We start from the raw sequence: 25295 nt of genomic DNA, 5'->3' as shown, positions 1-25295 counted from the left end.
TTTGCAATTTCAAGAGATTTCCAAGAGCTCCTGGTAAATCGACAGGAGGCCGCGGGAAATCTGTTATAAATTATAAAATGGTTTAATTTATTAATCTATACACCTAGAATTTACCCGGGTCCTATGAAAGTGCGGGTCCTATGAAAGTGTGGGGCCCACTGCGGTAGCATAGTTTGCAGTAGTCTATGACCGGCCCTGCAAAATAGCGGCGTATGATACGCCGCCGGTCGATATGTTAGGTATAAAATATCAAAAGTATTAGTGTATAAAAATCACAATTATTTGCCTAGTATTAGGTATAAAATATTAAAAGTATGAGGTATAACATATTACAAGTATTAGTGTATAAAAATCACAATTATTTGCCTAGTATTAGGTATAAAATATTAAAAGTATGAGGTATAACATATCACAAGTATTAGGGTATAAAAAAATCACAATTATTGGCCTAGTATTAGGTATAAACTATTTTTGACAACGTTTTTATTCTCACCGTTGTCTTTACTTAATCCATAAAAGAAACTTGCGCGACATTGATATTTGTTTTTGGACGTATTGCACAAACTATCACGTGACCCTTGTCCACGAAGAAAGGACAAGATACCGAAGACGTCATGGAGAGTGGTAAGAGTTGTGTTCCCTTTGCTGTCATGTCGTCTTGAATGTGGTGACAGGCGAGAGAGAGAGAGAGAGAGAGAGAGAGAGAGAGAGAGAGAGTACAATAAGATGTAATGAAGGGGTCGCATTGAGTGCAGTGGTTCCTATTTCCTTGATGAAGACGTTAAGAAAGAACTCATTACCAGAAGAAATAAATTAGAATGTGATCCAGATCATCAATTACAACAGCAAAATAATTAACAATGCATGGGCGTAGCCATGGGGGGGGGGAGGTCCAACTCCCCACCCCGAAATGAAAATCCACCCCCCCCTAAAGTAGGGTCCAGGTCGTAGTTTAGTGACTGATATTTTGCTTAGATTTTGTTTATTTTAGGTGAGATTTTAATAATAATAATAATGACAATAATAATCTTTATTGTCCGTATGGAAATTTGTCTTACAATTTGTGCATTACTCCAAACAAAACCTTGTAACTAGAAAAAAAAATGTACATTCACACCAGACTCACTCATAATTTACATGTGAAAAGTTTATATCAAATTGTTTCCATTTAATGATTTGATTGCCAGGGGAACAAAAGAGTGTTTGTGTCTGTTTGTCTTTGCTATCGGTGTCTTGTATCTCTTTTGTGATGGTAAAATAACAAAATCCTGACCCAAAGGGTGATTTTTTATTTCTTGAATCTGTTTAGCTTTTTTATGGATGTTTTTCTCAAACAGCTGCCCAAATGGGATTTGATTTTTGCCAATGCCAATAATACTAAACCATCATTGCCCCAGTGCGGACAAGGGGGGGGGGGTTAAATCCCCCTCTTCTATAAAACAAAACAATTAAAAAATTGCAAACGACAATCCCCATTTTCAAAGAGCATAGCTAAGGAAGATTTTGATTAACGATAAAACCACCTCTTCAATATAAGACTATCCATTCATCAGTCACCAGAATCTATGAGCGTAGCCAAGAGGGGTTTTGTGTTTAAAACCCCCCTGCAGTGGGGTTTCCAGCTAAAAAAAAACCTCTTCAATATAAAAAAGCAAATGTCACACACAAACTTCTAAGAGCGTAGCCAAAAAGGGTTTGAAGTTTAAACCCCCTTCAGCGGGATTTGAAGCCAAACAATACCTCTTCAATATAAAAAAAAGCAAATTACACACTAAAAATTATATGAGCGTAGCCAAGCCAAGGGAGAATTTGAGTTTAAAACCCCCTGCTCCAGAGGGCTTTTTTTAGTTTTGAGTTGAAAATCCCCCTACAAAAATTTTGAGGATAAAAAATCTCTCTCTTCAATTTTAATCTAAAGCAAACTACAGTCACCAAATTCTATGACCGTAAGTAAGGGGGTTTTGAATTTTAAAAAACAACAAAGTAAGTCCTGACATTTTTTAGTTTAAACCCCCCAACAGATGATTTTGACGATAAAACTTCCATTTTCGATATAAAATCTAAAGCAAACTAGTCACCTGATTCCAAGAGCTTGTAGCCAAGAGAGGTTACTAATTTCTACCAGTGGCTAGGCTCCATTACTAAATTGCAGTGAATAGTCATCTGCCAAAATTGAAAAAGACTAAATGTGGCTCAACAAAGACAGATTTTAGGAGTCAGTTATAGAGATCGGGTCTTAATCAAGGAAATCCTATGCCGAACTGGGAGTCGACCCTTTGGTAAGGTTGTGACAGAGCGTCGCATGAGGTTTGCGAGACATTTTCTCCCACAAAATGAATTACGCATACAAAGAGTTGCGATGGCATTAAGGCCATTACGAGGAAAACGCAAACAAGGACAACTTGGCGCCACACTTTCATGGAGGTCCTCAAAGCAGATGGGGAAAGAGGCTTCAGAGATTGCCAGTGACAGATTTTGTGGAATAAACTTGCCGCCCAATGCGCCAAACGGCGCGGGAGGATATAAATAAGCAAGAATAGCAGATTAGGTTTTTGAAATAAAATTTTTAATAGCAGTATAATGCACTGCGGATACCTCAGAATATGCATTTTGTTGGCTTTCAATACCGGAAATAGTGCTTGGCGGCGGGGAGGGAACTCGCAGCGCTCCTGCAGACCCCTTGCTGGCGAGGGCGGAGGAACCTACAATAAAATTTTCCGAAAGAATAATCGGTCAGAATGTAATAAAGAATATTTATGTACACACACACACACATCCATCCATACATACAACCATAAATATATATATTTGCGGGTAGGGGAGAAAAATCCACCCCCCTTATCCACCCACCCATCCCCCCCCCCCCCCGAAAAATGAATCCTGGCTACGCCCATGTAACAATGAATATCGAAAGATACGTATTGATTGCTCACTGCCAACTTTAAAAATGAATTATTTAACAAAAAAAGCTACATGAATTTTTATCGCATTTAAAAATTTAAAAGAAATAAAGCAACCAGACTTCTGATGTTACAATTTCTTCTTCCTTTAGTTTTGTATAGTCTGTTCGTCTGTCTGTCTGTCTTATATTGACCTTTATAAAAACTAGAAAAGCTATTCAAGTAAATTTCATCATATTGCACCTAATGCACACTAAAATGCATATTGCATGAATATATCTTTCAACCTTTTTTAAAATACAAAATTGAGATTTAAGAGGCAGCAAAATATCATTTTCATGTTCTACAAACATTCTGAAATTGTTGAGTCCAAGTTCAGGAATCTTGTTTAGGCTACCTGGCTTAAAGCTCTACACTCTACATAATAATAAAGTGTTTGATCCTAATCACTTAGAATTGACATATAGGAAAATTATTGATATCAGGGTAGGAAATCATCTAGTTTGATTTTCATATGATTGTACAATACTCAGGCAGTATTCCAGAAATGGGGTGTTGGGGGTCAGGGATATTAGATATTGTGTTGATTGATCTGGTGTAGAGGATCCTTGTATCATTTTTCTGTATCTGGTGGCTTCAATAGGTAGTTACTGTGTCTTTGCTATTAAATAATATTTCTATTACTATTATTATATTTTTAGGTTAATCACTTTTCAATTGTTTATGATTTAATACTTGTGAATTATGAGAACTTACAAATAATTTTTTTTTAAAAGCCCACAAAAGAGGCAAGAGGGTCCATAAAAGAAGCATATAAAGCCCCCCCAAAAAAAAAAAGGCTAAGAAAAGAGGCCTAAGGATTCCTATGATGATAGAGCTAAAATTGAATAGGGCAGATTCTGAGGTTTCCTATTTAAAAGGATTGCAGCAGAATAGGTCATGACCAATGAGTTGAGGAATTAAAAGTTTTAATCTAAGAAAGATCATTTTCAATAACAACTTATAATTAGTATTCAATAAAGAAATGGGTCTATAGTCATTAACAGAGGCAGGCACGACATGGCTTAAATTGTGCCGATGTGCCTCAAATCAAAAAAAAAAAATCATTAACAGAGGTGTTGTTTTCCAATTACTTTGGTACTAGTGTGATGTAAGCCTCATTAAACTGGGCAGGACATTGTCCAGACTGAAATGCATCACTATACGTTCGCAGGAGAAAAGGGCCCATAAAACTCAAATGTTAGTCCATCAGGGCCAGTAGATTTGTTGTTTTGTGTTAACTGTAGAGCGGTTTCTAGTTCTTCCAATGTAAAGGGAGATTCTAAATGTTCTTGTTCAAACTCTTGCAACTGTCTACACTATTTCAAGAACCCATGCTGTATTTCTTTATCCGTAGGTTCATTGCTATATATCTCTGTGATATGACGCGTGAACGCATTGATAATCTCCTCCTTGTTCTCAGTAAAGTTTCCCATATTGTCAATTATCTGAGTCTATTACTCTAGTCCTTTGAATGTTTTGCTCGATGGATAAGGGGGTGAGAGAGCATCCTCATTGTTTTGCGCGGAGTTGTAAAAAAAGCTCCCACAACCTTGTCACAATCCAGTTGCTGTTCCTCAAGGGGCCGTTACATAAATGGCGTGTCCCGCACGGTTAGCCTCGTATAGAAAAGGAAAATAGCGGGGGTCTTAGTGTATGCGACCTCTTGCCGCGAATCGACCCACCCGCCAGACAGAACAGTGTACACTGTTCTCATTGAGGCCGGTGAGAGGGAGCTCTTGTTCAATTTTGCTGGCCTAGAGTTCCAGAGCCAAAGGCTCAACTCTACCTGATAGTTTCAACAAAAAAAAATACACATGATATTGACTGAGTGATGTACAGGAACATTTTGTGCATTGATTAGCCCAGCTCTAAGTACACTTTGTTGTACATAAAAACAGTTACAATAGGAATTCATGCTTGTCGGCTGGTAAACGCATCAACAAAAACATTTATATATCTTGGAAACTTTGGACTTCCATAGAAACTAAAGACAGTTCCTTTTATTTGTGCTGAAAATGTCGAAACCTGTCTTCGCATTGCTTACCCATGAGTGGGCTTGTCGAAGTCCAACTATGAATTTATGTGATAACAGAAACTCTTTGTGTAATCTCGTTGTATGGCCTGTTAGAAAAAATTTGAACAGTATTCATTTTGTTGAGGTTTTCAAATCTAATTTGGCTTGTTGTGTGTTACATTGCTTATGCCCTGATGCCCGTAGAGCATGGAAAAACACGGTATAGCCGGGCCATCTCCATAAAACAGGATGATCACCGTACTACATGGCCGTCACCATAGAGCAGGGCCATTATCGTAGAAAAGGGCCATCACAAAAGAGTAGGGCCATCGCCGTAGAGTAGGGCCATTACAATAGAGCAGGGCCATTACAATAGAGCAGGGCCATCACCATAGAGCAGGGCTGTCACCGTAGAACAGGGCCATCACAGTAGAGCAGGGCCATCACAATAGAACAGGGCCATCACCGTAAAGCAGGGCCATCACGGTAGAGAAGGGCCATCAGCACCATAGAGCAGGGCTATCACCTTAGAATGGGGCCATCTTCGTAGAGCGTGGCCATCACCTTAGAGAAAGACCATCACAATAAAGCAGGGCCATCCCCGTAGAGCAGGCCCATTGCGGTAAAGCGGGGACATCGTCGAATGAAGCAAATAATTCCTGCAGACAGATGGCTAGGCTAGTGGAGATGTCAAAAGATTATCTCCCTTACTAGACATATATTTTGATGGAATGTCCGCTTAGCAGGCTTTCACGTAGAGAGTCAGCAGTTGAGTCTATTAATTAATCATAGCCAGAGGACAGGTTGTTAAGTCACCGTGACATGAAATGTATTTTGGAGAAGGAAAGTGACCATGACACATGGGATAGCATAGAGTAGCAAATTAGCCTTTATTTGGATAGACACGTGAAATGGTCAAAGTAACTATTACATTACAAATGGATAAATACCAGTAAGAAAAGAATTAAATAAATTATTTTTTTAAAGTCTTTATATGTTCTTCAGTGTGTTTCTGTGTGTTTATATATGTGTCAACGTGTGTGTTTGTGTGTGTGTGTGTGTTTGCTATTGATTTTTTTTTTTTTTTTTTTTTTTTTTTTTTTTTTTTTTTTTTTTTTTTGTATAAACTTCAATATCTTCAACTCAATGAAACCAAATATGTATGCGAAAATGTTTATGTGAGTATGGATGAGGTTAAAGGTCTTGCTTTGGAAAGCGAAAGGCCAAAAGATATTTCTAGTTCTTCCCAACTACTACATTGAATACTTCATTCCCCCTCCTAGAATACATACATTGGGCTCCTTTATATGCCTGCTAGGCGTGTTTTAGTGACAAAGTAATTTGTTCTGAAGATATACATTTTCATCTGTTGGCAACTGTCAGTAGCATGTATGGTGAAACTTAACGCAGTGTTTCTTGGGTGTTATCCAGGTATGCAAGAGTTACATTCCTTTGTTTCTATATTCCCATGCATGTATGGGCTGAATGTTTTAATCATGCTGTGTTAGAGAGCGAAAGAGAGAGAGAGAGAGAGAAAGAGAGAGAGAGAGAGAGATAGAGAGATTCGTAAGTTCTGAAATTTAGTTGGTTTTCAGGGGATAAAGAAGGCAGGCGCTTTGCTCTGACTGTATTATGGATACTAAACTTATTTATTTATTTTTTTGTTGTCATAACTGGAACTTTGGATTTGTCAAATAGCCTCGTTATAGGAAGATTTTCTGTGTAATTTATTATCAATCTGGTCCTTTATAAAGTTTTGGTCCTATATATCTGGTTTCTAATGTTTTACGCTAGTACGCAAGTGGCTTTAGCCCTGTGTCGAATTTAAAAGTGAATGATCTTAATGAACTGTTGTCTATATTAGACGTAATAGTAATGTTCTGTAATAGTAATGTTCTGTAATAGTAATGTTCTGTAATAGTAATGTTCTGTAATAGTAATGTTCTGTAATAGTAATGTTCTATAATAGTAATCTGTTAGACGTAAAGAATAGTAAAGATTCTAAAACAAAGAGCAAAGTGACATCGAGAGCTTTTGTTACACAAACACGCTAGGACACACAAACACGCTAGGACACACAAACACGTTAGGACACACAAACACGCTAGGACACACAAACACGCTAGGACACACAAACACGCTAGGACACACAAACACGCTAGGACACACAAACACGCTAGGACACACAAACACGCTAGGACACACAAACTCACAACTTAGGCGCACCCTACCCATGAGTTATTATTAACCAATATGACCATAATTATAAACAATAGGCATGGTAAATTAAACATGAAGATATTTTAGGGATTTACAGATTGTAGTGTTGCATTTGAATAACACCAACTGCAGAGTTCATATTGTTTTAAAAAGTTGTTTACATGTAGGTGCATAAAATATGCATAAATAATTAAAACAAAAAACAGTTTTGTAGGACCATAAATAGCCTAAGCATTTATTTGTAGCCCGGATATTATGAACAATTAATGCATCTTTTTTTTTTAACTACATGTTTATCCACAGTTACAAAGTCTGTGATGAAACCTTTGTCAACTTGCGGAGACCGTTATTAAGGCCCTCATATGTATTCTCTTTTTGACGCACTTCTTTAAACTGGGCCTCAGAAACCTCCCTTGCGGCCCATTTCACCAACTCCCTTCCCCCTCTCTGTATCTCCCTTTTGTAGTACAACCCATTACCTTTTGATGTGAACAGTTTTAACCCATATAATTATGACTGACAATTACAATGTCACATTCAGTACATAAATCATCAGAGAGTCACGCACATTCCAAACTTAAAATAATTTGTCTTTGTATGACTAATGATGTTTACAGCACCTCAAGAGTCTATTTCTAGTGTTTCAATTTACTGGTACAGATACTGTTTTAAATTTAACAACCTGAAGTTATATTATTTATTAATAAAAAGGGAATTCAAAAATTTACTGTTGATGCTGTTAAATGTTGATATTATTTAGTGTTGACGGGGTTTAATCAGGGCAGTCGCAGTGGGCCACGCGCTTTCAAAGGCTCCGCGCTAATTCTAGGTGTAATTATTAAATTACAAAATATATGCCAAAAATTCCTGGAAATCTCCTGAATTTATTAAAATCTCCTGAAAACTCATAAAAATCTCATGAAAACTAGACAAAATTGTCATTAGTGGGTGTCATTCATTGTGGAAAACGCCAATCCTACGCGCGATAAAAGAAAAAAGGCATTGTCAGCTTTCATGTAGTAAAATGTAACACTCTAGCGAATTGTCACTTTAATCGGAAGTTCTAATACTTTATTTACTTTTATAGTCACTGGCATATAAATATGCCATAGGTTGCAAGGTTTGTAAAGTACAGTTAATTTGATCGCAATTTTGTACTTAGTAAAGAATGAATACAATTCAAAGTCGAATTTTTTTTTCTAATACAAAATCTTAATTTTCACTTATTATGCTTATTCTCACACAGACTAGGCCCCGCACAATCTGCTTCGCATAGGGCCCCGCAATTGTTAGGACCGGCCCTTGGTTTAATGTTATTGTTTGTTTTTTGTTAATATTTAGTGTTGATGTGGTTTAATGTTTTGCTATATGATGTTGATGTGGCTTGGTGCTGCTGTGGTTTAGTCATAGTGAACTAGAGCAGTTTAGTACAACATGATACAAGCGTGCTTTTTTTTCTCAAGACTTCGGAGATTAATGTTCAACTAGGGGAACAGAATGTGCTACACTTTCTCCCACCTCCCCCCTAACAGTCTAGGAATAAAGAAAAGCGGCATGTCTTTGTTTGTTTTTGTTTGTTTTTTTCTTCTCCTGTTTGATGATTTGCTAGAATTCGGTACCGGAATTTCCCGATCACTAGTCGGCAACCAAATTTCAGGGTTAGTTTTCTCTCTCTTCAAAACGAAACAGAAGATAACTCAAGACTTTGAAAGTTAATAATTAGTGTAGGGGAAAAAAGTCCATCGAAAATGATTATACAACTGCAGAGATTATGATTAAGTTGTTCCCATTGCAATCATGTTTTTGAGCTTTGATAAATGAATTATTTTCTCAAACAGATAAAGAATAAAGGCGTAGATTATAATAAATTGATTTTTTTAATCGAAATAAAACCTCATTAGTCGATGGTAATAAATATGTTAAAATTACGTTGTAAAATGTACAACCTTTTTTTTTTTTTGTTCTTTAAACCAGAGTACCTGGATGACCGATCCTAGCTCGGTTAAATAATTTCCTAAGTCAATTTGGGAATATTTTTGTAATTACGAAAATGAACGATCATATAAATACTACTAATCTGAAGAGTTACATTTAGTGTTCTGTTAGTTCTAAATGTAATTATACATGGCGATTAAATATAAAGTCTCTGAAGTCCTTCTATAGTCTAGACAAACCACAGCTCACATCCGTCTTATAGTTTAACAATCCATTTTTTGCGTAAAACTATTGTAGGTCTACTATTACTGGCTTAGAAGAAAGTCTTTGCAGTGTAACTTCTTAGATGGTTGCGTTCAAACATTTCATTATGGAAGTAGTTTATTCATTATGTCTTTAGTACGAAACATCAAGTGACGCAAATCTCTACGTTATAGGGTAAAACACTCACTTTGTGACAAAGTAAAATGGCGCATTTTTTCTTAATAGACTTAAATCATTGCATTAGTTTTCTAAAGAAACGTTTCCATGGGACACCTTTGTTACGCTTAACAATATGCTCGTTACCCATACGGGATACGTGCCCTGCCCAGCCTGACTGTTGGACTATAAGAAATTCATACCATCCATCCATCCCAGTGGGGCTACAGCCCGTGGAGGGATATGGCCTGCTTATACACATCCCTCCATTCAGATCTCAACTGGGCCTTCCATCTCCAAGCCCTAACCCCAAGCTTTTTACCGAGGTGTATAGTTAAATAAAAAGAGGCTGCAGCGTACGCAAACTCGTTGGCCGCTGGCTAGATATTATGTTCAGTGTGAGCACGTAAGGCGTAGAGAAGCTGTGTTATGACCATTTCCTTTGTTTTGGTACTGGACAGTAGACACAAAGCACGAACTTATGGTAATAATTCAACAGCAAAAAAAATAATAATAAGGCTTGTCTTCGATTCCTAAGATTAATGAGGATTGCAGTATTTCCCGTGGCTACGCAGTCCCTGCTGTGACCTACAAATTTTGCCACATCCAGGGCAAGCATAACCATTGTCAAACAGTGGTCGATTAAGATTTTCTTTTCGCGTCTGCCTCTGTTCTCGGCAGCAGATTTTCTTTGGTCTCAAAGGTGTATCCGGGGCTTTGAATAGAGGTAATTCTTTAAGTCCGTCAGTTACGCTGGACAGAGCGGTATCCTGTATGGAAGACGAATCTCAGACGAACGCATGCCAAAGGCAGTCTTTTTTTGGTGAGCTAAAAAAGTATACGACGTAATACCGAAACGCTTAAAAGACCAGTTTAGGCGCCAACTTGCTTTAGCTGAAATAGAACAGCTGAAGGTCACCAGCAAAATAAACAACAAAGTACAAGGTATCTACACCGCTCTAGGCAATTCAAGTGTTATCAATTTATAAAGCCTTCAAAACACAATAACTAATCATACATCGGCACATTTAATTTCATTACTTCTCTTTCATAGTTCTATAATAAATCAATCTACAGTAAGATGGTGTGCAAATGTTTAATTAGGTCTATTGATCCTTTAGAACTCGTTCTTGTTTGCAAAGAAATATTTTAGTGTACTGCGGTAAGCCTAGTGACGTAGGCAGCGTTTTTCCCGTTCACGTCACGGAAAATTTTCATTCATAAAACATTCTAGCCAAAATTAATTTTTCGATAATGAGGCATTTTCAAACCGATATAACGGTCGACCTCGAGTTTTCCCGATGTGGCCAATGAGTTGAGAATTTTTTTCTCACTATTATGCACATACCGTGAACTTTTAAAGAAAATCGTTAGAGCCGTTTTCGAAATAAAATTTATAAATACATATACATACATACATACATACATACAAGAATTGCTCGCTTAAGAGTATAGGATTTCATTGAAGACCAAACTATGTTTTAAGGAGGGGAATATTTTCATGTCCGACTGGATACACCAGCTCTCCAATATTTTGATGTCCGACTGGATACACCAGCTCTCCAATATTTTCATGTCCGACTGGATACACCAGCTCTCCAATATTTTCATGTCCGACTGGATACACCAGCTCTCCAATATTTTCATGTCCGACTGGATACACCAGCTCTCCAATATTTTCATGTCCGACTGGATACACCAGCTCTCCAAGTTGACAGATGTCATTTCAATGTCACGTGCAATATTTCAACGTGAGGGATGACAGGTCCCGTAGCCAAGGAGTCTCAACCTGTTTTCACACAACAGAGGACGTCCTAATATAATATAGACCTACAGCATGTCTTTCTATAAAATATAGACCTAGACAGAATGTCTTTTTATAAAATATTGACCTACAGCATGTCTTTCTATAAAATATAGACCTAGACAGGACGTCATGATCAGGGGTGGACTGGGTGTTAATATCGCCCCGGGCATTTCTGTAGGCCTACAATCCAGTCCATAAATTGTATATCATATGATGGGTATCTATTTATAACCAACTGACCTCAAAATCATTATGTTAAGTTTGATAATGTATCGATAACTGTATGCATGGATACAGTGAACTCTACATCTTTAAAAGAAATATAGTCCTTATGTTGCTTTTTAATCGCTCAGTGTTTAGGCCCTAAAAGGATTCAACTTACAGTGTCATAGTGGCATCCATGCGGCCCATTTGAGTACCAGCCCACCGGGCATTTGCCCGAATACCCATATAGCCAGTACGCCCCTGGTCACAATAAAATATAGACCTACACAGGATGTCACAATAAAGATAGACCTATACACTATGTCACAATAAAGTATAGGCCTATTCAGGATGTCACAAATAGGCTTTTACAGGATGTCACCAGGGCCGGTCTTAGGCCATTGCAACCTATGCGGTCGCAGTGGGTCCCCAACCTTTCATAGGCCCCGCGCGAATTCTAGTTGTAAATAATTAAATTTAAACCATTTTAACATTATTTAAGGGTTCCTGGAATTCTCATGAAATTGCAAAATATACGAAAAAGTCATGAAAATCTCCTGAAATTATACTAAAATCTTCTGAAAACTGATGCAAATCTTCTTAAAAACAGACAAAATTGTCATTTCGGGGCGTCATTCAATATGGAAAACTCCAATCCTACTTTATCCTACTCGCGATTTAAAAAAAACGGCACTTTCAGCTTTCATTTAATAAAAATGTAATAATAAGACGAATTTTAACCAAAACAAGAAGTTCAAATACTTAAGTTACTTTTATAGTCATTGGCATACAAATATAGATCTAAATCTATCTCGACCTTTAAAAAAAAAGAAAAACGATATTTTGCTATTCGATAGTAAATCTAAAAGGCAGATCTGAATGTTTATTGGCTTTTTGTTGGACAACTACTATCTACTGTAGATGGCTCGTAAAGTTAATTTGACAGTGATTTTGTACTTAGTAAAGTATGAATAAATTGCAGAGACGATTTTTTTAATACAAAATTTCGATTTTCTCTTATTATCCTTATCCCTACCCAGACTGGGCCCCGCACAATCCGTTTTGCATAGTGCCCCGCAATCTGTAGGACCGGCTCTGGATGTCACAATAAAAATAGACCTAAACAGGGTGTCACAATAAAGATAGACCTATACAGGATGTCACAATGAATACAGGATGAATGTCACAATAGAGTATAGGCCTATACAGGATGTCTAGACTAGACTGCCAAACTTATTCGCCGACGTGCCGAACGTACATTTCAAAAGACAGGTCTGACGATACATCGACAAATATACATACGAGAAGAAAACAAGGTTAACCGTATGATTAGAGACGCAAAAGCTAGTCATATTCGACAAAAAATCGAAAATTCTGATTCTTCAAAGGAGCTATTCAGGATCACCGCTGAAATGTTAGGGGGAGCAAATAACGAACGTTTGCCGTCATCTATCCCATTATCTGAACTTCCTAATTCCTTCAATAGATTCTTCATTGGGAAGATTGAGCAGATTAGAAATGACATGCCATCCCTCTCATCACAGCTTGACCACTCTCCAATTTTTCAAAATACTCCTTTTTGCGAGTTTCAGCGTGTATCTGAAGATTATGTCAAAAGTACTATTTTGAAGATGCCAAATAAGTCATGTGACCTTGATCCCATTCCAACCTCCTTGCTCCTTGAATGTTTAGATGAGCTTGTACCTACAATTACCAACATTGTGAACTCTTCACTGACTTCAGGCATTGTACCACAGCAATTTAAGCATGCACTTGTCAGGCCCTTATTAAAGAAATCCAGTCTTGACCCGGAATGTCTAAAAAACTATCGCCCGGTTTCAAATCTTCCCTTCCTGTCAAAGCTTCTGGAGCGCATCGTGTTAGTGCAAATTCTTTCTCATCTTGAACAGTACTGTCTCTTGGAAGAATTTCAATCTGCATATAGGAAGTGCCGTAGCACAGAGACAGCAGTGGTCAGGGTACTAAACGACTTACTTCACAATTCCGACAAAGGCCACATATCAATTCTTTCTATGCTGGACTTGTCCGCAGCCTTTGATACGCTAGACCATGAAATTATGATGGCCAGATTCTCTGCAACTTTTGGTTTAGCAGGAGTCGTCCTAAAGTGGCTTGGATCCTACCTGACGGAACGCACCCAAAGTGTCGTTGTTAGCGGGACGGAATCAACAAGCTTACTTTTGAAGTACGGAGTACCCCAAGGATCAGTTCTAGGCCCAGTACTGTTCACTATGTACACATATCCACTCAGCGGTGTCATACGGCCAACCGGCATCTTATACCATTTCTTTGCCGATGACTCACAGTTATACGATTCATCAGTACCCTCAGAGGTGTCCCATCTGGCAGAGAATATCAGTGGTACCGTTGCAAGGGTGAGCGATTGGATGGTTGAAAATAAACTCAAGATGAACGAAGACAAGACAGAAATAATTAAGATTGGCACTAGGAACAATGTCTCAAAAGTTGAAAGCACAGATTCTCTCTTTATCACGAACTGCCATGTTCCTTTTGTCCATGTAGTGCGGAATCTTGGAGTTTTCTTCGACTCAACACTATCTTTCGACCCACACATAAATCAGCTCTGCAAAGGTCTTTATCTGCAGCTGCGCAGATTAGGCCAGATCCGACCATATTTAACAACGGAGTCAACAAAAACGCTAGCTGTGGCATTCATACTCTCCCGCCTTGACTACTGCAACGCCGTGCTAGCGGGTATACCTGATGACAAAATAGCCAAGCTGCAACGTATACAGAACAACGCCGCTCGAATAGTCCTTAAAAAAACTAGACAAGATTCTGCTACTACGCTCTTGCGCACGCTCCATTGGCTTCCCGTGAAAGCGAGAATCGATTACAAGGTCGCCACACTTTGTCATCAGTGTATATATAACAGTGAGATGCCCTTGTACCTTAGCGAACTGATTACTCCATATGTCCCCCAGAGAACCCTGCGCTCAATGGACTCAACGCTTTTAGTAGTGCCACGTTTCTCCCTCAAAAGCTACGGTCTGCGTGCTTTTTCAGTTCACGGACCAAAGGTTTGGAACTCACTCCCCATTGATCTCAGACAGACAACATGCTATACAACTTTTAAGAAGAACATTAAGACCTACTTGTTTAAAACTTTTTTAGATTAACTGTTATTTCGGCAGTTGTGTTTATGTTTGTAATGTTGTTACAGCGCCTTGAGCCTACATTTTGTTTGTTAACAGCGCTTTATAAATAAAATTATTATTATTATTATTAGATGGGAATCGAACCCAACTTTAAGGTTCGGGTTCGGTTCGGTCAGATTTAAGTTCGAGTTCGGGTTCGGTTCGGTTCGGTCAGGTCTAAAGTTCGGGTTCAGCTCGGTTCGATGTTATGAAATTATGTAATAGCAAAATTAAGTTATAAGGTTTAATACAATTTATCAGTTAAAACACTGTCATTTTAATTTTTACATAAAACAAATACTTTGAAACATATAATAGGCCTATGGGCAATACTTTTACCAAAATAATGTTACCTACATACATTTTAAGCGTTGTAAAAATTTCTTAATGGAGATAGAAATGAAGATGCGGCAGGTTTTCGCTCAAGTCGGCAAGTGGTTTAATTCTGGGCGTGACTCGGCGCTAAGCGTATTCTAACCTTTTTCTCTTAGTAAGAAGAGAATTTTTTTTAAATGCTAATATCGATGTGCTTTCTATCAGAACGCACCATTGATCATAATAAAAAAAATTCGAGGGTCATATTAAATCTAATAATAAAGAGGCAGACCTGGCCAATAGAATTATGCAATGGACATTCTTGGTAGGCCTACATATTGCGCACGTCCTTCTATAATGGGCGTGATCTTTTTAAACAAATATTTTTCGTGTAAAGACGTCTCTATCGGGGATTTTTTTTTTCACACATAAGTCATCACTATAAATAAATTGCAATATACGGAAGAAATTCGACTATTCTGAGATAAAAAAATGCAGAAGAATCTCAATAGCGGAGATGTTTTAAAATGTTTACTTCAAAACGTTTTGACCCAAATTGTGCCTCGCAAAAAGCAGTCTTCAGTTGACAAGGTCTTATTAGAAAATAAAATGACATCTCCTACTTAATATATTTTAATTTTTAAACATGTAATTATACTAAGTTACACTGAAAATAAAACATTTTTTTCGACGCTTTGCTTAGCTGACATAGAAGAGAGCACCTGGTTACATGCGGCCTCAGAACGAGTCAGTTGGAGTTCACTCCCGAAGGCCGCGTGATACGCAGACGCGAAAAGAAAAACTAAATCGACCACCTGCGGATAGTGGTTATGCTTGCTCTGGATGTGGCAAAATATGTAGGTCACAGCTGGGACTGCGCAGCCATGGGAAAAACTGCATTCCTCACTAATCTTCGGACTCGAAGAAAAGCCTTATAATAATATATAAACTTAAACTTTAAAATAAAGTTCTTATGTGAACAACTCAATATAGCCTAACTGTTATTACAATATTCACATATTTAACTTGAGATAGAGATGTAATATTAATGAAATATACTGATATTTAAACTCAATATAGCCTAACTGTTATTACAATATTCACATATTTAACTTGTGATAGAGATGTAATATTAATGAAATATACTGATATTTAAACTCAATATAGCCTAACTGTTATTACAATATTCACATATTTAACTTGTGATAGAGATGTAATATTAATGAAATATACTGATATTTAAACTCAATATAGCCTAACTGTTATTACAATATTCACATATTTAACTTGAGATAGAGATCTAATATTAATGAAATATACTGATATTTAAACTCAATATAGCCTAACTGTTATTACAATATTCACATATTTAACTTGTGATAGAGATGTAATATTAATGAAATATACTGATATTTAAACTCAATATAGCCTAACTGTTATTACAATATTCACATATTTAACTTGAGATAGAGATCTAATATTAATGAAATATACTGATATTTAAACTCAATATAGCCTAACTGTTATTACAATATTCACATATTTAACTTGAGATAGAGATCTAATATTAATGAAATATACTGATATTTAAACTCAATATAGCCTAACTGTTATTACAATATTCACATATTTAACTTGAGATAGAGATCTAATATTAATGAAATATACTGATATTTAAACTCAATATAGCCTAACTGTTATTACAATATTCACATATTTAACTTGAGATAGAGATCTAATATTAATGAAATATACTGATATTTAAACTCAATATAGCCTAACTGTTATTACAATATTCACATATTTAACTTGAGATAGAGATCTAATATTAATGAAATATACTGATATTTAAACTCAATATAGCCTAACTGTTATTACAATATTCACATATTTAACTTGAGATAGAGATGTAGTATTAATGAAATATACTGATATTTAAACTCAATATAGCCTAACTGTTATTACAATATTCACATATTTAACTTGAGATAGAGATGTAGTATTAATGAAATATACTGATATTTAAACAAAATCTAGGTCACGACAAAACAACGTCTTTACTCTTTCATGTCTCAAGATTGTCTGCCCTTTCACATTTGCATTATTCTAATTTCATCATCCTCAAAAGCATAAACACAAATCAATCGCTTAACCTCTTCTTACCGCCACCAAGAAACACACACACACACTCTATGACACCCCTTTTGTCAGGAAGTTGCGTCTCCCCATCCCCCAATTCAAGGTACTCGCCATCCCCACCCACGGGGGAGGACCCAAAGTTTGAGAAACGCTGCATTAAAAATACTGATGATCAATAATGCAAAACAGAATAATAGTAACAAATATTCAGGGGCGTAGCTAGGAATTTTTCATCATTTGGGGGCCCGGGAGGGGCTGGACCTCTTTGGGGGCCCCTGCATTTTGCGTAATATTGAATATTGATTGTAAAAAACACTCTGGGGCCCCCTCAAGTGGGGCCCGGGGGGATTTTACATTTCTCCCCCCCCCCCAACCCTTGCTACGCCATTGATAATATTCCAATATTTAATACTTCACAATTTTGTAAAAATAAATCACTTAATAGAAGATAACTAGAACACACATGAACATGTAGATTGATATCTACACTCTCTAATCGGCAAAATTATTCTACTCTCAACTAACAGCCATTTCAAATAAAAGTTACAATATTTTAATGTTGACTTTGTACTTACTAGGAATTGGAGTATAGATCTAGGTCTAATTAGAGGGCGCCTATTCGACTCAATACCAATATTGCAAACAGCCCGCGAAAATTCAAGGCCAGGGGGGAGTCGGCACGTACGGAAAAACCCATGGGAATACCTGCGCGCCGCTTTTTTTTTTTCTTTTTAAAGTTTTCAAAGTACCATCCCCCCCCTCCCAAGTTTTCAAAGTATAATGGAATCATTAGTATTTAAATAAAATATTTAAGTAATTTTTTATATTTTTTTAAACCAAAAATATAAAAAAAGGATGTACAAATTGCAAAATTAGTTCGGTTAAGAAAAGGAGGATTCGTTCGGTTCGGTTCGTACCAAGCAGTTTCAAAGTTCGGGTTCGGTTCGGTTCGGTCATAAGTGAGGTTCGAGATCGGTTCGTTCGGTTCGGGTTCGGTTCGTTTAACATCTCTAGTCTAGACCTGCTTGTATCATTAATAAAAATAATCAAGATGTCTTATGGATTGCTCGGAATGTTTGACACATTTAGAACACATTAGTAGACATAAAACTTTCAGCAGAGAAGGAACAGTTTCTATCAATCTCATTACAAAGTTAAGAGACTCCAAAACGAGGTGCTAAGACACAGGGGTTCTCAATCTGTGGATCGCGACCCCCATGGGGGTCGATTGACGATTTGCCAGGAGTCGCCTAAGACCATCGAAAATATGGATTGTTATTGTCTATTCTTTTATTGCTGTATATGTGTGTGCGGGGGGGGGTCGCGGTAGAGTGGGGGATCGTAAAAAGGGGTCGCCGAGCGTAAAAGGTTGAGAACCGCTGTGCTAAGTGAATCGAAGAGAAATAAAGACGCTCCTGTTGTATTAACACTCAGTTTGTATAATCTTTATCTCTTTTTTTTTCCTTCTAAATTCAAACTTCTATTGCAAGAGGTAAAAAAGCTAAATCCCAGAAATGTGTACAATTATTGACGTAACTCCAGAAGATGTAAATAAAGTAGAGATCTAGTTGTATTTATTGCAAGAAAAAAACAACAAGTGTATTTCTGTACACTCCGACATGCACTTAAGACAGATAGTGAATTATTTGCTTACAGGACAGATGTAAAAGATTGAAAATTGAGGTATATACAATTTTCCATGACCTAGATTGACAAGAAATAATATTACAACTTTGTTTTTGTTTTTAAATTCAAAATGCGTGAAAGTAAGGGATGCAACTCGTGATAAATTTGTGAAAATAAAATTATCATATTTATCTTCCTTTAAAAATGTTTACGACTTATTATCATTAATATTATTATCAATTCGATTATGATTATAATTTTATCCTGATATTAGAGGGGGGGGTTGGGGGAGGGGTGCTACGAGGACCGAGATTCACTGAAGAGAAGAAAATCTTTTGAGAGTGCAAGATGATGAATTAAGTGACAGATGTACAAACAACACACCACACAACAAGCACAATGCCATACACAACACAACAAAACACACATACACAATAACACACACAACACCACACAACAATACACAACACAACACCACACACAAGACCACACAACACCACACACAAGACCACACAACACACACAATACACAACACAACACCACACACAAGGCACATGACACACACAACAATACATAACACCACACACAAGGCACATGACACACACAACAATACATAACACCACACACAAGGCACATGACACACACAACAATACATAACACCACACACAAGGCACATGACACACACAACAATACATAACACCACACACAAGGCACATGACACACACAACAATACATAACACCACACACAAAGCACATGGCACACACAACAATACATAACACCACACACAAAGCACATGACACACACAACAATACATAACACCACACAAAAAGCACATGACTCACTAACTCTGACCAGGCCACGTTCACGTGTGTACTCTATTTTTTTTTATAATAACAATCTTTAGCCTGAACTGTAACAAGGATATACAAGTACTTGGTTATTTAGTATTTATGAAATACAGAGAAATAATCATACTACGCTTGTACAAAAAATAGTCCTTTTATAAATACAAAGCTTATCTTAGGGAGAAAGAAATGTATATTCATAGCCATATATATAAAAACTGTAAGATTTATTTCCCTTAACCAAAATCAAAGTAAATAAATTAACTCTTTCTCTCCGTAATTATTTTTCCACGTTTTTAAAACATTCTTCATTTTGCTCATTACTATTTCACTACCCTTGTTATGAATGGGCTTCAATAGCTTTGTTGTTTGTTATCAGAATAAAAGGGAAATGCATGCTCATTTTATTTAATTCAAAGTCACGTTTAAAAATTTATACATGTTTTTAATTTAATGAGGTCGAAATCAACGATGGTATCGTCGATTAGGAGAGAAAGAGTTAATACTAATAATTAATGAAGACTGGGATTTTTATTTTCGGGATCTTTGGGCGCCTCTCTGTCTATCCAGCTCTAATGGGTACCTGACATTAGTTGGGGAAAAGTAAAGGCCGTTGGTCGTTGTGCTGGCCACATGACACCCTCGTTAAACCGTAGCCCACAGAAACAGATGACCTTTACATCATCTGCTCTATAGATCACAGGGTCTGAAAGGGGAACTTTACTTGTGGCCCGCTACATGAGTGTTGGTGTGACCTAGTATTAGGATAGGTCATAAGACCAGTGACCTGTACTGTACTGGCAAGTTAGTCCAGTGGTACTTTGTGGTCCCAATTATATTATCTAGGCTAATAACTATAGCCTCTAGATGTACAAAAACTACTGAGACAGACAAATAATAATTCTGAGATTTCAGTCGCAAAAAAAAAAGGAGTTTATTTACAAACAAAAGAAAAAAGATCCTGGAAAATATAAACGGCAAGAAAGGCTCACAAAAGAAAATGACATAATGAAACAAAGCAAAGTAGCAAGACAGTTTCCGGTCAATATAATGAAAGAACCACCATCATAGAGGCACAATAATGTCTTATGCCGAAAAACCAAAAAGATGGTTTACAATAATATCATATATGCATTAACAATGAAATGACGTCATTCATGAGACACACTACTGTCTGGTATCTAATCAAAAGATGTCTTTAAAAAAAAACATACAGGAGAGGATAAGAGACTAAGTAGAGTAGACCTATACAGTACTCTTTACATAAACCAACTTAGTACTAACAAATAAATAAAGTCTACTTAGCTCATTATCGAAATACTCTTCCCACAACAGTGGCACACTCCTCTTGAGTAACACAGCAATAACACAACAACACAAGCATTAGTTAAACATTATAGAGATTTAGTTCCAACTACACTGGTCAGTTGAAAGACTCAAGAGAGTGACAATTGTAACAGTTAACAGGGACTTAAATCAAGTAATAAAGGAGACTAACTCTAATAAAAAAGAATTATGGTAGCCACCCTAATTGTCCCTCTTGTCACAGTTGGAAATTAAAATGGCCCGCAGGACGAGTAAGGTTGGGTATCACTGCTGTACCTCAACCGACCTGGACATTTTACTTAGTGTTCAAGTTCAAGTTAGTTCGCTTATGAAACTTTTTTTTTGGTATGTTTCAAAACTTTCAATCATACTAAATACTTATAAAAAATTACTTTTCCCGCCAAATTAAGACGTTGGTCTAGAACAGTGGTCTTCAACCTTTTTAGGCCTACCGCCCCCTTTTCGAATTTTTTCTTTACAAAAATTCTCCAGCGCCCCCCTCTAAGAAAAACTTATAAAGAAGCGTAAGAAGGCAAATTTGAACAAAATATCATCTATCAATTAATTTTTATGCTGTCAATAACACTTATCCCGCTTGGGAGACGACCGCATGCCAAAGGCGATTGTTGTGAACTCTTGGCTGATGACTGATGAGCTTTAAGGAGGACTGAGTTACATAGGTGCCCCCCTACCCCGTGAGCGCTATAAAGATTTATTCAGGCATTCAGGCGCCATTTCGCTCTCACTGGCATAGAGGAAAGTACCTGGCAGCATTTTCTGGCAGCAGATAGCCTCTGAGAGAAACAGTTTGAGAGCTCTTACAAAAACTGCGGGACAAACATTTGATACTCAAATAAATGTCAGCATACCACAGCTTTGTATGCATAAATTTCGGGAAAATATGTTATGTAGGTCGCAGTTGGGTTTGCTTAGTTATATGAAACACTGGACTCAGCCGTAATCTTCGGAATTAAAGGCAAAAACAAGCAATATTATCATTATGCAAAAATTATGTTAAATAATTTGCAGTGATTACACACAAAAATTAATTGTAAAGACTTTCTTTCAAATCCTAAGAATAGTCTCCGTTAAAATTTTGGAATATTAGGGCCTACTGTTTTTAGTTTTAATTGTAAATTTAGATTTACTTTGTAATATAAATATTATTATTGCTGAATTCACTACAAAATGAAATTAAGCTAATGGGAACCTTGTACCTCCTGCAGTCTGACAATATTAGAAATTTCAAGCTTTAAATTAGCCAAAGCTAGGCGAAGGTCTCCTCTAGTGGGCACATCCAGTCTCTTTCTTTGCTTATTCATTAACTTTGTTACGCACTAAATCTAGGTTACCCATGTATGTTGAAAAGCTAAAACATAATTCCAATTTCGACCACAGTTTTGGAATTTTACTGAAACATTTAAATGCAGCCACATCTCTGTTGTGCCCCCAGGGGCGTAGCTAGGAATTTGCATCGTTTGGGGTCCAGGGGGCTTGACATATTCGGGGGCCGCTACATTTTGCGTAATATTTAATTAAATTAATTAAAAAAGCACTAATTTGGGTCCCTCTTAAATGGGGTCCCGGGGGGATTTTCCATTCCCCCCTCCCTCCACCCTAGCTACGCCACTGTGTGCCTCCTATGTTTACATTCTTTTTACTGAAGACATAGTTTTGTAAATCTATTTTTTCATGCAACTCAATTTGAACGTCAGTAACAGATGTTTAATAATTGTCATTTATTATCATCTGAAAATGCCATCTGTGACAAGTCAAAAACTCGCTGTCAGAGTCACTCTAAATTATCACAGCATTAATTATTATTTTTCCTTATTTATTTATTTTATTTTAATTATTTCCCCATCCTACCCCTGAATTCTCCACCCTCACCACCTTTTCCGCTCCAGGCTAGACTTAGTTGACCACATTGGAGATAGCTAAAGCGCGTCCTTTCATTCATCTGCCCTTGATCGGGGAAAGGTAAACACCCAATCTCTTTTATCTTGCCCGCCGGATGTCTGAAGGACGGTCGCGGTTGACACCACCTTGGAGGAAATTAGGCCAGTCCTCTCATTTATCTGCCCTTGACCGGGGCAAAGATAGACACGTTCTCTTTAGTCTTATCCGCGGATGTCCGCCGCGATTGACCCCCCCCCCCTTGGGTGGAATGCAGGTCACTCTTCCCCCCACGTCTCTCTTTGATCTAAGAGATTACACGGGTCAATACACCGCGTGGTACTCCAAGGTGTGACGCTTGTCGGACTTCACCCACGTGTAAGCTAATTCTTAGCCTAGGACGTTTCCTGTGTCCGCCCACATTTCCCAGGCATATATAAAGTAAACCAACTCAAATCAGACTCTCTTTCATTTTCATTCGAGCTGAGCTATCGAGTCTGGACTATATCACTTATTCTCTCTCCTAGAGGAATACCTGGTGGTAAGCCGAACTTAATCACAAGTTCCATCTTAGTTACTTTGTGTATATTTCCATTGGATTTTATCATGTGTAGTTTATTATTTCATTTATATTTAATTAGTGCATTGTGTATTTCTCACTGGCGTAAGTAGAGAACATAAACATGTCCTATGTATTTATTTATGTATTGCATTAATCTATTAATGCTACGTTGCTCAATTGATCATTGATGCAACCATGTATATGTTTGTACACCTTATTTTATTTCCTTTATCTCGGTTGATCGCCTTGATGATTTTACTATCGCACTAATACTGCGTCTAGAGAAGAGATATGAATTATCTTCCCTGTATTGAATTATCTCCCCTGTAGTCATTTTACTCTAACGAGAGTTGCGCCCCTTGAACGGACACACTCTCCATTGTTCTCGACCCACGGTCATATGTAAACAAATCGTCTGGGTCGCTGACCACCGCCTAATTCACCCCCCCCCCTTTTTTCCTTCTCTATCCACCTGTGTTGTTTATTTGAGACTATTATTTCCCCTTCTATGTACATTCTTATATTATTATTTCCCCTTTTATGTACATTTCTATATTGCTACTATCTGCCATCTATTTTCCAAATCCCATTTGTCATCATCTCCCCTTTATGCTCTAAAGCAATTTTACCAATCTGACGAATGCACCTCAGTCGAGGGCATCGATAAGATGCATGAGAGACATGTCCTAACTTGTCTTTATTTATCCGCAGCCTCCCTCAGGTGTCTGCCTATTTGCCTACTGGCCTATCTATGTGCTTAGTGCTAATCAGCGCTGCACTTGCCTAGTTGCTACCAAGAATCAACTATTTATTTATTGGATCAACGATCTATTTACCTGCATTTGTGCTTAGTGCTATTCAGCACTACACTTTCCTACTGAGATCTGCCTATTTGCTGTTGCTGTTCAGTGTCTACACGACACTACTCAACTCTACTACTTGGCGCTATCGGCATTGCCCGCCTATTCGACAGCCCACCTGTCAAGCTATTAGGCGCGACGTCCCTATAGAGTCAGATCTGTGCGAGACGTCATAGCTACGCCAACCCTCGGCAACTCACTGGACATATCCTGTCAACTACGCTGCCCACGGCAGATCAGCTCTGCCCGCAGTAACCTTGTGCCCACGGTAGCCGGCCACCCGCCCTACTGTGCCCACTACAGATAATAGATTTTGGGGATTGAGACTCCACAAGAACTATATCGCCGGCGTCCCTCTATCCGCTAGAGCGCCACCTCCAGCTGCAGAACCTCAAGCCAGGACACAGCCAGCTGCGACATCAACAGGAATACCAGCTAAGTCAGAGGACAAAGTGACATGCTCTCTTATTAGGTGCAAGAGTGATGATTAAACATAGAATATATTAGAGATAGATGCAAACCCTCCCCCTTTTTATTATTATATGTATATTTATGTAAATAAATATCCTTTATTTTAACTTTTGTATCTATCTTTCATTGCTTTGTCTCGTTGCGTGTCTGCTCCCGATTCATATGCTGATAAGTGGGGTGTGATAGCATTAAAAATAATCATCCCCTAGACATAAAACGTGCCAAACACACGTCACATTTCCCCACCTGTCACACCATCAAAGTAGTACTTACTTTTTTTCTAGTGGCAATTCACTAAATCTCAAGGAAATATTACATGACATCCCAGTGAGTTTTCGTAAAAACATTTTATCAATGTTTTTTGTTTTTAAAAAGTTAAATTATTCTATTAAATGTTACCTTTAATGTTTTTTTGCAATTAATATTTTAATATCAATATATTAACATATCTAGATATAATCTAAAAGGCGTATAACCTAGTTTGTTGATCAAATCTTAAACGTTTATACGCGCAAGATCCAAGGACAATAATT

General features: G+C 37.4%; 1 protein-coding gene across 1 annotated transcript in view; it reads right to left on the bottom strand.

The window, feature by feature from the left end:
- The window catches only part of LOC106055664 (carbohydrate sulfotransferase 15-like), a 46213-nt gene extending 45563 nt beyond the window's left edge, over nucleotides 1-650 (bottom strand). Inside the window, exon 1 of the mRNA XM_056012650.1 lies at nucleotides 494-650. The gene's annotated coding sequence lies outside the window, so the exon portion shown is untranslated. The remainder of the gene's footprint in view (nucleotides 1-493) is intronic.
- Between the last annotated feature and the right edge of the window lie 24645 nt (nucleotides 651-25295).

The sequence above is a fragment of the Biomphalaria glabrata genome, chromosome 15 (assembly GCF_947242115.1).
Source record: "Biomphalaria glabrata chromosome 15, xgBioGlab47.1, whole genome shotgun sequence".
Lineage (NCBI taxonomy): Eukaryota > Metazoa > Mollusca > Gastropoda > Planorbidae > Biomphalaria > Biomphalaria glabrata.
Note: the sequence above shows the minus strand (reverse complement) of the source record. Positions and strands in the feature narration are given on the sequence as shown.